Source organism: Lutra lutra, chromosome 16 (assembly GCF_902655055.1).
Source record: "Lutra lutra chromosome 16, mLutLut1.2, whole genome shotgun sequence".
Lineage (NCBI taxonomy): Eukaryota > Metazoa > Chordata > Mammalia > Carnivora > Mustelidae > Lutra > Lutra lutra.
In genome coordinates this window covers 31,409,813-31,422,086 of record NC_062293.1, presented here as the reverse complement: position 1 = coordinate 31,422,086, position 12,274 = coordinate 31,409,813, and positions in this window count along the sequence as shown.

The following is a 12,274-nucleotide window of genomic DNA, read 5'->3' as shown; positions in this document are numbered from 1 at the left end:
CAAAGAGCAAAATACACATCAGATTTCAGATACTTAGTATGAAAACCAAGAATGAAAAATAGCACCTTAGTAATTTTTGCATGGATGGCATATTAAGATAATAGTTTGGATATATGGGGTTATAGAAAGTATATCATTAAACACAATTTCACCTGTTTCTTTTTATTTTTTAAAAATGTGGCTACTAGAAAACCTCAAAGGACATATGTGGCTTGACGATCTGTCTATTGGGCAGCGCTGTTGAGAATCCAAAGTAACATGGCATAAAGCTTCTCTGTCCGTTTCGAATGTTGGCTTGGCCACCGACAAATGGTATGCTCTTGGGCAAGACACTTTGCCTCTCTGGGCTTTGTTTTCCTCCCTTATGAAATGGGCATGTTGCGATGGTTCCTACCCAACCTCCCTCTGGAAATCCTTAGGAGCGTCAAAGGTGAGAACATAGGAGAGGCGGCTTCACAGACGCAGCTGTAGCACCCACACAAGCATCAGCACCAACCACCATCACCATCGTCACTGTCAGAACTGCCTCGTCCTTCAGCCCAGAGAATCAGGCCACCAGGGCAGGAGCATAATACCAGACCTAGGGCAAAACACAGCCTGCAAGAATTTCTTGCTTTCAGCCCAAACCCAGTGGCTGGATTATAAGTGACTTACCCTCTGCCAGCCGCCAATAGTGCTTTTGTCTGCTTGGAGGGGGTGGGGTGGGGCAGGTCCCTGGAAAAACGGTGCCTTCCACCTAACACTTCTCAATCAATATGGCGCTTATGCATGCTTTTGGATTAGAATAAGACATCCCACTTTTTTTTTTTTTAAGAGCATTTCTGTTGCATCAGACCACCAAAGCATTTCCCTTCTCTTTTTTTTGGCCACCAAATATTTTTATGATTTTCCACATAAACAGCTAGGGAAAATGCTAGCAGCCACTTTGGCGGCAGGGGCAGGCACGCTGTGTCTCCCATGAGAGTATGGGATTAAAAAAAACTAAAAAAAAAAAAAAAAAAAAAAAAAAAAACCAATGACAACAAGAGTTCAGGGGTAGGATGGCAAGGGAGTGGTAACTGGTCTAAGATCGAAGGACTTCTATGAATTCTTCTTGGGAATTCCGGGGTGATAAACTAGAAGTCACCCTATGGCTTCAGAAAGTGATGGCTCACTTTGGAAAGAGTGAAACACCTGCCGACAGAATAGGCATGGGTGAGATTAGGAGATGGTTGGGGAGTGACGCCGCCCCTCAGAGAGCTGCAGCCCTGCCTCTTTGCGGGGGAGGCCCCCTCCCTCCCCAGCTGGACTTTCTACCCCTCCTCCTCCCCTCACCAAGTGAGAATCGTAGTAAGGTGGGGGACCTCCCTCCCGAAGGAGACCCGGTGGAGATGGCCAAGAGCTGGTGGTAACTATTGATTATTTGGTCTTTTCTTTTCTCTTATTTCCATCCCAGCCAGCTTTCCCAGAGACATAGCGGGGCCTCTGGTAGCCAGCCAGCTGCTCTGTGCTGAGAGATTTAAAATCCTGCAATTGATTCTGACTGTGTCCAGAACAATAGGCGTCTGAATCTGATTTATTAATCCTCTGGGGAGTGAGGGAGGCGGGCTTCGTGTCCAGGCTGTTTACCGTGATGACAATGGCCGGCCTTGGGCTTGCATTTCAGCCGTGTTTGTTAGGGGCCAGGGCCCCGGGGTGTAGCAGGCGGAGGACACTTTCAACCTGAGTGACGCTGCAAGGACCCATGGCACAGGACCAGGGGAGATGTGTTGAAGGAGCAGTAGGGAGGGCGTTAGGGGCAATTCCCAAATGGGCCACCTCGAGTGAGCAAGTGACTTCACGTGAGGTTCCTGGTGGCTGTGGCCCAGTTCATTCCATTATCTCTTTTGTGGTTGAGTTTCTAGGTTTCTGGAAGACAGGAACTGGATATGCAGGGCTAACGCATTCCTTCTCAAAGCTGCAGGCAGGGTGAGAGGGCCTCTGGGAAGGCTGAGAGGCATGTGGCTAAGGGCATAGCCTCAGCCCTGGAATGTCCAGATCAGGAGGACACGGTGACACCCCAGTGTGGGCAACCAGACCGGATGACTGGGCACCTGGCAGGCGTGTGGCCGTGAAGCAAACCATCTAGCCCTGGGAAGAAGTGGAGATGCTCTAGTATTTGAAGGCTTACAAAGGGAAGACAGAAGGAAACTGATGCATCCTGCTGGTTGAGAGAACTGGCTTTGGACTTGGATTGCCTGGGTCTGGATCCTCATTCTGCCCCTTGTTGGCTCTGCAGTGTGGGATCCTCCACGTCTCAGTTTCTCTGTTTCTGAAATGGGGAGAAGAGAAGACCCTGTTCTGCCGGGCTGCTATGAAGGCTGAGCGAAATCATGCATGCAGGGTTTCTAGTACAAAATAATAGCCAGAGGACATTTGCCATTGCCCTCATCGGCATGGACATTATCCTCATGGTCGGTGTTGTTTTCATTATCTGTGTGTTCTGTGTGGCCCCAGAGGGCGGAAGCAGGAGCAGTGGGTGGAGACTGCAGGGAGGCAGATATGGCTGGACTCCGGAAAGACCTGTCTTGAATTGTAGAGGATGGGAAGGAAGAAGAAGAGGGTGGGACCTGAGAAGAGGGCAAGGAAGGACATTAGGGGGCAGGGAGTGGGGTACTCACACTCACGTGTGTGGACTATAGCAGACAAATCTGCAAAGGACAATGAGGAGGCTGATAGAAGGCAGGAGGTGAGCACAGCCCCAGCAGAGGCTTGACCCCAGTCTTTGTTGGGGTGTCAGAGAGAGCAGAGAACAGAGAAGCTTCCGCAGGCATGTCGCTGAGAGCAGGAAAGTCTCCTTCCCCACTCCTTTCCCTGTGGTGACTGGACCCCTCCCCAAGGTTGGCTTACAAAACCAGTGAAGAAATGAGGTCTTGACATTCCGGAAGGGTGGTCCCGGTTTGCCATTGGGCCCCTGTGTTCAAGGAGGGCTTTCAGTGTGAATAGACCCCTAAGGAAAACGAGGCTGGTGCTGTCTGCAGGGGAGAGTCCCACCCAAGCAGAAGCAGACTGTAAGGGCGGTGGGGCCAGGGGTGGGGGTGGCTTCTAGAAGGAGGCATCCTTGGCTTCTTCCTTCTGCCTCATCTCTTCAAAACGGCCTGGGTGATTCTCATTCCATCCCCACCTGACCCTTCTCTCTACCTGAGCCATCATCGCCCTTGACCCAGCCTTATCTTCGTTCCCCTGTGCACAGTGGTGCTTCCAGCCTGCTCTCTGTGACTCAGGGACTGGCTGTGTGCGGGAGCTGCAGACACCCCCACCAACCGTGACCTCTTCACTGAGGGTGCTGCCCCCTCCAGCCTCAGGCTCCTTATTTGTCAAATAGGGTTTCCACGCAGATTCAGGGAGATAACGGACAGGAGCACCAGTACAGTAAGTGCGAGCTGTGATTCTATTATTATCGTCCGATGGGGGGACGACAGGGCCCACCCAGCCCTCTGTGCAGGCTTGAGGATAAGACTGCAGTCTTGAAAGAGACACCACAAACTGAGTATAAGACAGGGCAGAGGAGGAGAGAGTTAGGAGGGGGCCCGTGGCGGGCGCATGTCAGTGAAGTTCATGTTAAACATACTTGGCGGCACGGAGGCCGCAGGCCCGTGGCTGGGTGCCAGGCCCGACCTCGAGCCTCATTTCCATATGCAGGTCAGCCCGCGGCATGTTTAGAGGGGCCTCTCCTCTCCAGAGCTTTACCAGGAAGGGCTGGCCCCCCCCGGTCTGTGGGAGGTGGGCTGCGTGCCTTTGGCTGGGAGAGCACGGTTCCCATCAGAGTCAATTACCCGTCCGGCCCCCGATGTGAGGTCAGTGTGCAGGCCCGGCACCTTGGGGACCTGTGAATGATGTAGATGAGATCTGTGTGTGGGGCTGTCCGCACACAGCTGTGTGGTTATAAATACACACAGACCCAATCGCGCCCACAAGGGTGCCCACATGGGTCTGCGCGCGGCTATGCAGGAGACGCAAGCACATGGAGCAGGCCTGTGGTGCTCGAGACCTCCCTGGGTGATCTCAGGCAAGGGCGTCCTTCCTCCTACCTCACAGGCCTGCTGGGGGCTCAGGGGCACGTGGGCTTACCCTGGGGCAGTGCACCCAGGACACCAGGCGGAAGGCCCATGGAGGAGGGGCGCAGCCAATTCTTGGCTTTGAAGGGCTTCTTTACAAATGGATCATTTTCTGGTGTGGAGACATCCTTCTCGTCCTCCTGTCTTTCTCATCTCCGGAAAGCTACCTGGCTGAGCAGTTCTCTCCTAGCTAGTCCCTCCTCTCCACTTCCACCACCAGGGCCCCGGGGTCTGGGGCCTCTTCCCTCACCTGGGCTAAGTGGTGTGCTGGTGAATGTTTAACGATGGATTCTTTGGTGCGGGGAAGAGAAAAGCCCTGATTTGTAGCATTTCTGCGGTGGAGATATTCCCACTGTGGCCAGCGTTGAGCTAGAAGTGTGAGGCCACTGAGTGCAGAGCTGGGGCGCGGTGGTCCGGGCGGGCGTCACACAGCATCCCTGGCACGTGGGTGCTCCAGATGTCAGCAGTCGGAAGAGCAAAGCCAATAGTAAACTGTCCTAAAAGAAGGAGAAAGTGACGAGTTCTTGAGTCCTTCCTACCATCGTTTTATATATAATCGATTCAGTGTAATTTTAGAAAATCTAATTGTGAAATAATGAGTGCATTCAACCGCTGGTTTACAAAAATTCTCAAATATTCAACCACCAGCATTTGTGGGGGTAGGGGCAGGACCCCGAGAACACGCCTGCACCAAAGCCACTGTCTCTTAGCCGGCCCTGCCATCACCGGTCTCTCTTCACTCCTGAGTTATTTGTCTAAACTACAAACCTGATTATGTCTTTACCCAGTTTAAAGCTTACGTGAATTCTGCAATTTGAAAGGCCCTTCCACATCTGACCCCAATGACCTTGCCAGTTTCAACCCAGACCTGGGGTCCCAGCTTCTACCCTCACATCACACTTCTTTCCATTGGCCAAAGAGACTGTACATTTGTGTGTTCTCGGGGCTATGAGAAGATTTACACCATGGAGCCATCTTACTCCTACCCTAACCCGTCTGTCCAGCTTCCCCAGGGGGTTTGCCGGTTCGGCTTTTAAGACAGGTCAGCAAACGGCAGCCCACAGACCCAATCCAATCCACTGCTTGGTTTTCTATGGCCTGTAAGCCAAGCATGGTTTTTATATTTTTACATGATTGAATAAGTATCAAGACTTGGCAGAGAGGTGGCTGGGGACCCTGTCCTATAAGACTTTGGAGAGGTGGTTGGACCTTGTCCTGTAGTATCTGGCAGGCTATGTCGGGGACTCTGGACTTCATTCTGAGGAAGTCTTTGAACTGAAGAGCAGTCAGAGCTCGTGTGGAGGAGACCGGTGTGGAAGCAAGAAGAACAATTAGAAAGCAATTGCAGAAATTCTGACAAAAATCCCGGCTTATACCAGGGTGTGACATTGGAGAAGGTGGGAGATGTCCAGATTCTGGAAACAGTTTGAAGGGAGAGTCAGCTGGCTTTTCTGATTGTATAATGATCATGACAAGATGAGGCAGCATGATATGAAGGTACCAAGAATATGGAGGAGGTGCCAGGAGAAGAGGGCACGAAGTCTGACTGGGGGATTCGGGAAAGCTTCTCAGAGCAGGTCACTCCTGAGCTGAAACCTGCTGGCTGAGGGAAGCATCGGAAGGGGGCAGGGTGGGAGAGCATTTGGGATAGAGATAATAATGTGAGAGGAGTCATGGGAGTAAAGGGGTACTAGGTGAACAGGGGAGTGGAGAGTGGTCCATTGTAGTCTGTGGGATTGAGTGGAGAAGTGCCATGGGAAGTCGGCCTGGGATGAGGAGGGCCTGGTCCATGGAGCTGAGAGGTTTACAACATTTTCCTACAGGCAGTAGGGAACCTTTGAAGGTTTTTGGTAATGAGTGACACAGTCTCTGATGACAGCCTCGGAGGTCAGCTTCAAGGGTAATGAGGCTTCAAAGCAAGCCTCAAGGTCAGCATCAAGGGCAACAAGGATACCAGGTAGGAAGCCACCGTAGTGGCCCAGGTGTGAGAGGAGGAAGAGACAGAGCAGGGACTGACCCTGTGATGGGAAGGAAGAGATGGGGTCTGGTGAATTTTCCAATGCAGACTCTGCAGCGTGCCTGATTGGTTGTTGCAAGCCAGGAAGGGAGGGGAACTTGAGGTAGCAGCACATTTTCTGGGGTCCATCTAGGGCTACACGGTGATGCATGGGTTAGTGGAGGCCAGACAGGTGTTGGAGAATGTTTAGGACATGCCGAGTATCAATGTGTGGTGCTTATAGACTTGTTAAAGGAATGAATGAATCAAGGTCAGACTCTGAGTTTTGTGGCCACAGAGTAAAATCTCCCCTTACCTGATGCAATCTCTCAATGACTTAGATTAAACTGGATGATTTACGGCAACAGCTGCAAGGATGCTCCCATCTGCCCAGCCCAGGCAGGTGCTGTGCACAACCCAGAGGTGGTGGGGGAGGGTGTTTGGTTTTGGGGGGTGACTTTTAAAAACAGACTAAAAAAACCCCCAAACTTTTAATCCAAGTATACCAGAAGTGCGGAACACGGGGCCCCCAATACACATCCAGCCTGGGGGATTTTCACCAGGTAATCACACCTTCTAACCAATGCCCAGATCAAGGATGGAACATTGCCAGTGACCTAGAACCTGGCTCTTTGATGGACACGGTGGGAGCCTGCCCTGGCTGAAGGCTGAGAGCCCTTGGCCCTCCTTGCTCTGCGTGGCCCTGGCTCACTGCTAATGGTCTTGCTCTCAGTCAGCCTGGCCCGGGGCAGAGCCCAAACTCCTGTCCCAGGGATCTGGGCAGGCCAGCAGTCCTGAATGAGAGTCATCCCCATCCCCATCCCCACTCCCATGTTCTCCTCTTCTGTCCCTACAACTCGTGCAGCCTGGCCCCATAGGCCACAAACGAGAACCTTACTCTGCTTCATGGTGAGGGGATCAGGCTTCCGCCACGGAACTGAGTGACCTATGGATGGCAGGCCAGGTCTCTGCTGCTGTAGACCTTGCTGGAGGGGGGTCTGTCAGAGCCGAGAAGGTCTCTTTTGATCTCTATGATGTTTGACGCGTAGGAATGATAAACTTTGTTCTGAAGAAGATAACCCCAGTTACTACTTGAGCCCTCACTCCACCCCAGGATGAGCTCCGGGCCCATCACCACCTTTTATCTTCCCAACCACCCTCTGGCTTCCGCCTGTTTTCAGTGAGGCGCTGAGTTTCTGCACTCTCTGATCACATATGTAGTGGACTCAGAGGTCAGTGACAATTCTCTCTCACAGATTCTGTCTTCCTGTCGAGGGAAGGTGGAAAGGAAAACCCCCTTAAGGTTTGGTTCAATCAGGTCACCTTAGTCCCAGCCAGTAGCTGACCATTTCTTTGGGAACTAACTTACCTTCGGCTTGGACCTATCAGGCACCTGCTGCGCCTTTCAGAATGCCTCCCCACACTTCTTCCTCTCCAAGGAGCAGAGGGCGAATGCCCCACTGGGAAGGGGATGGGCTTGAGACCAATATCTCTGTAAGCGGCATCCAATGCGCGGACTTATCACAGGGCGGGGGATCTAGACCAAACCTGATGGAAGTGATTCCAGAGCGGTGCCTCTCCTTCCTCGTAGGGCCCATCAAATATGTATTTTTCTGGAAACTATAGTCAAGGGTAGTGTCCAGGAGAGGGCAGTACAGAGGCATAGGGCATGGCCTCCCGTGGAGAGAAGGTGGCATCAAGGCCTCTGGGCAAGAGACACCAGTGACAGAAGGGTAAAGTGAGCTGCAAGGGGCAGATGACAGCAGCCCCAGGGTCTGTTTCCCATACACCCTTTGGAGGACAAGGTGTGGTCACAAGCTGAGACCCCTGCAGGGTCTTCCCTGTCCCCAGGCCGGTAGGCCTCTCATCCGGTGTCAACCAGCACACACCTGAACTTTAGGCCAGTGGAGAGCCCTCACCCTCCCAGTGAATCTATAATTGCTAATTAGCATCCCACCGCCCAGACCCCTGCTGGGATGTGGGCCCTCCTGCCTGGACCCTTGACCTGAGTCAGCTGTGGCCCCTGCAGCCTAAACATGGCCTCATCCATCTCCCCGGTCTCGGGAGGGAGGTCGCGTTGCTCTCTCTTCCTTCTCCATCAGGTACACAACCAGTAAAATGATAGGCATTACAGCTGGAGACCCCGGACCTGAGGTTCTCTTGGTACCCCTGTGTCTGTAAGGGCAAGGGACAGATTCTCCAAGGTATCAGGGAATGGGGAGAACAGGAGCTATGATGGCCTTGGCAGTGCATGAGTGTGCTGGGCTGGCAACTCTGACCTTGGGGAAGCCAGCTGCACCTGGACTGACAGCAGCTGGAGGGCTCCTCTAGCCCCCCCACCCCCACCCCGGGGAAGCTCTGCTGGAGGCTGGGCTGTCTCTTCACCTCTAGCCACCACCAAGGGAGGGCGACAGAGCTTCAGGCTGGGCCTGCTCCCGGCTCCTGAGTGGGCAGAGCACAGAGCACTTAAGGCTGTGCATGAAACAACCTCAGTGCATGGCTGGAGCCTGGCCATGGAATGCCAAGACACACAGGCCCCACTGTTCCAGCCCAGGTCCCGAGGGACTGGGGCTCCAGGGAATGAATGCCTGCACACTACCTCCTCCCCAGCAACCTGAAAGCACTGTGCGCAGGCTGGGGCTGGGGAGGGCACCGCTGGGAACTGGGATGAAGTTGGCCCATGGGCTGTGGAGTGTGGCTTCAAAAGGCCCTGTTCTGAGCAGAAGCCAGAGTCACCAACTCGCAGATAGTGGGACAATGCTTTATTGTGAAGGGGCTGAGCAGAGAGGCAACAAGCAAATATCCGGCAAGATGAGCCGAGGTTTGGGAAGAGTGGGGAGGGGTCAAAGACTGGAGTGTTTCCCTGCGGTGTTGACACGAAACGTGTACTGGGGTATGCCCGAGCTTTTTATAGACAACTGACCGTTTTGGACCATCCATCCATCCATCCAAACTTGCATCCATCCGTCCACTAAACCACTCATTCAATTCAACAGCACTTACGATGTGCGTGGAAATTTGCGGACCGCAGTGGGGGATATAAAGTAAAATAAGGTCAGCCTCTCTCTGGTCTCTATCCCTCCAGTATAGCTAGCCTGGGGCTCTGGGAATAGCCCCTAATGGTGCCATATGTCACATCAATATCCTTCAGTACCCTACCTCTTGTACCTACCTGGAGAAGGATGACAGTGTCTGCTGCCGGTGCTTGGGACACGTGCTCTCTTGTGGGGCTCATGACAACTCTGTGAGGGGGGAGAGAGCTGGGAGGTGTAAGGAATTAACTGAAGTACTTGCCATGTTGGCGAGGAATGGGACGCCAACATGACCTCAGATTGGAGTCTGAAGTGGATGCTCCCTGGTCGCTGCCCCCACTGCCTCTTTGCCTCCTAGGACCCTGGGGCTGGGTGGCTTTTAAATCCCTAGGGAGTATGGGTCAGGGTCTCCAAAGCACACAGTCTTTTTTATTTCCAACCCCAAGAGTCTATGGTCATATCTGTAGGGGCAAAGCAAACCCACTCTCTCACTAACAAAAGGATCCATATTTTTATCTGGGTCACATTTTGGATTTTCAAGCAAATTACTGTAATTAATAGTTTGTCAGTTTGCTCATCTCTAGTAAGTACTGAATTTCTAGGGTTGCTGTGAGGACTAAGAGGATTGGGGCATGTGAAACATTTAGACCTGTGCCTGGTATGTAGTAAGTGTTCAATAAACATGAGCCACGAACACTGCCCACGCTTTTGTTTCCGCATAGATTTCCATGGCTCACAGACCTACAAAGCGGATGGTGTAGCCCCTTCCTGTGAGAGATGACGAAATCCACCCAGGGAAGCAGACTCTGCCGGCTCTATGACCATCGGCTTTATCTGTCTGCAGTGTCGGGGAAGTGCTTCTAGAGAGGGAAGCTGGACCTACTGGGCAGTTGACAACAGAGGGTACCTTGATCCATGGATGGAACTGAGTTATTGTCAGGAGCTGCCTGCTTCCTTCCAGGTCTTGAAGTGCACCTGGAATAATGGCCAGCTCCCCCAGTCCACTTTGTGGCTTCTCTGTGGTCCCTATTCCCTTCCCCTTTCCATTGGACCAAGGCTGAACTGTGGCAGGGATAATGTCTACTTACTGGCACCTAGTAGGTATCCGGAGTTCTTCTTTGGGAAATAAGGGTTGTTTTAGCACTAAAGAAGCAACTTGGTGGTCTGCGCATGTGTGATGTCAACGGGAGGTCAAACCAGTGGGAACAAACTGGGGTGCATCTAATATTGGGGATTCTCCTTCAACAGAGCAAATGGCAAGTATGAGTGGACAGAAGTGGACAGAAGGAATCAATGTGTTCAATGACGAACTGCAGGCTGGATGGGATAAGGGTGTGGAGACCCCCCAAGGACCCCAAGACCATTTGATTGAATTGTTTGTTTCCATCACTTTCTCTTCCTTTAGATCTGAGCCTCTTGAGGTCAGGGAGGCACACTGATGTGTCTCTGTGGCCTGGCAGCTTTGCACAGAGCCAGGCACAGATGGGCAAGTCCATACATAGCAGTCGTCTGGAAAACTGCCCCTGTGGGTCTGTAGTCCCCAAGCCAGTGGTGACTCCTTTGTTCTCCCAGTGCTGTTGCTTCTGATCCCACCAGACAGACCTCTTTTTTTTCCAAGCCCATCCCTGGCCACTTCACCCTCTTTCGTGGCCCCTCTACACCTCCCCTCCCTCAACCCCTCCCAGAAACACAAGGAGTCTGGGCTCTGAAGAAAGAGTGCCTGCCCAGATTTGATCAAGACACAAGTGAGAGGCAATGATTTGTGAAGAAATCCTGGTCCCGTCTAATGGAATTTTCCCAAAATAAATTCATGTAAACAACTTCCCACAAAGAGGCAGTCAGGGGAGCTGGGTGTGTAAACAGCGTGAACAGTCGCAAGTACTATGGGCTCCAGGGGTGCCATGTCGTCTGGAGGGGGGGCAGTGGGGAGACTCCCTTTAGCAAAACACCTTTGGCTCCAGTCCTTCTGACATCATAATGTCAGCCAATTCATTAACTTAAAAAAAAAATTCTTATTTTACTATCATCCCCAAAACATAGCAACACCACTTTGTAGCTAAAAAGATTGCAGAATGGATTTTGTTTAAACTTCTCATCCCATTTCCAAACGAATCGAACCAGGAGATGATCTTCAGGCCTCGAGAAAGTGGGGCCAGGAATGAGGTGGGTGGAGAGAGAACAGGGAGGGGAGAGTGGTTGGAGGAAAAATCCCTGGAGAAAATGATGTCTCTTCGGTACTCAGTGACGGGTATGAATAAACCCATACAGTTCCTAGAATTAGACGAAAATTTGCTCTTCTTAAGGCACTCAGGAGGACACTGAGTGCTTGTGGCCTGGACATCCCTGGCCACGTCCAGATGGAAGATGGCTGGGCTGTGTGTCCGGCTGTGCAGACCAAGCTTCCGGAGGGAAGTATGTGCAGGGAAATCTGTGTGGACACACCTTTCCCCCAGACATTCTTCCCAACCCAGTCTGACTTCCCCAAACATGAGCTGTTTTCAGGATCCTGCCATTACTAGGGCCCCGGACAGAGACTTGTATTCAGGTTCCCGCAGGACCCCTGGGATGCTATCATGAGACTTTTAGCAGATTGCATAACTTCTCTGGGTCTCAATTTCCTCACCTCTGCAGTGGCCACCTGGTTAACATGCCTAGTCCTATGGACTTCAAAGAGCTGTCAAGTTCAAGTGGGACATGACTGTAAAGTTGAGGGATTTTGATTATAATAATCTACTTGATTCTGATTTTATCTTAAGCCCTATCTTGGCTCAGTTGGATATTGATGAGAAATCTGTCTTTGTAAAAGTCAGAGGCAGGGAAACAGGAAGAGTGGAGGGGGGGTGGCACCTGGAGGCAGTGGGAGGAGCCAAGATGCCTCTGGGAGTTAGGAAGGGGCAGAAGGGAAGGGGAGGCTGGTGTCCACCAGCCAGATGATGTGCCCTGTGCAGGGCTCCGAGGATCTCAGGACTGCTCTCTGCCAATCTCTTCTTTTAACCAAGCCAGAAGCCTGCTGGTCCTGATGATGAAGATGCTGACTATGGCCCTTTAGCCCTGGGTTTTAATTTTTTGGCCTGGAAAAGGGTTATGCATCCCCACTCACTGACATGTGACTTTATAGCGCTCTCCCACTGTGGGCGGAGGTCACTTCCTTACCCCATTGGTGTTGGCTC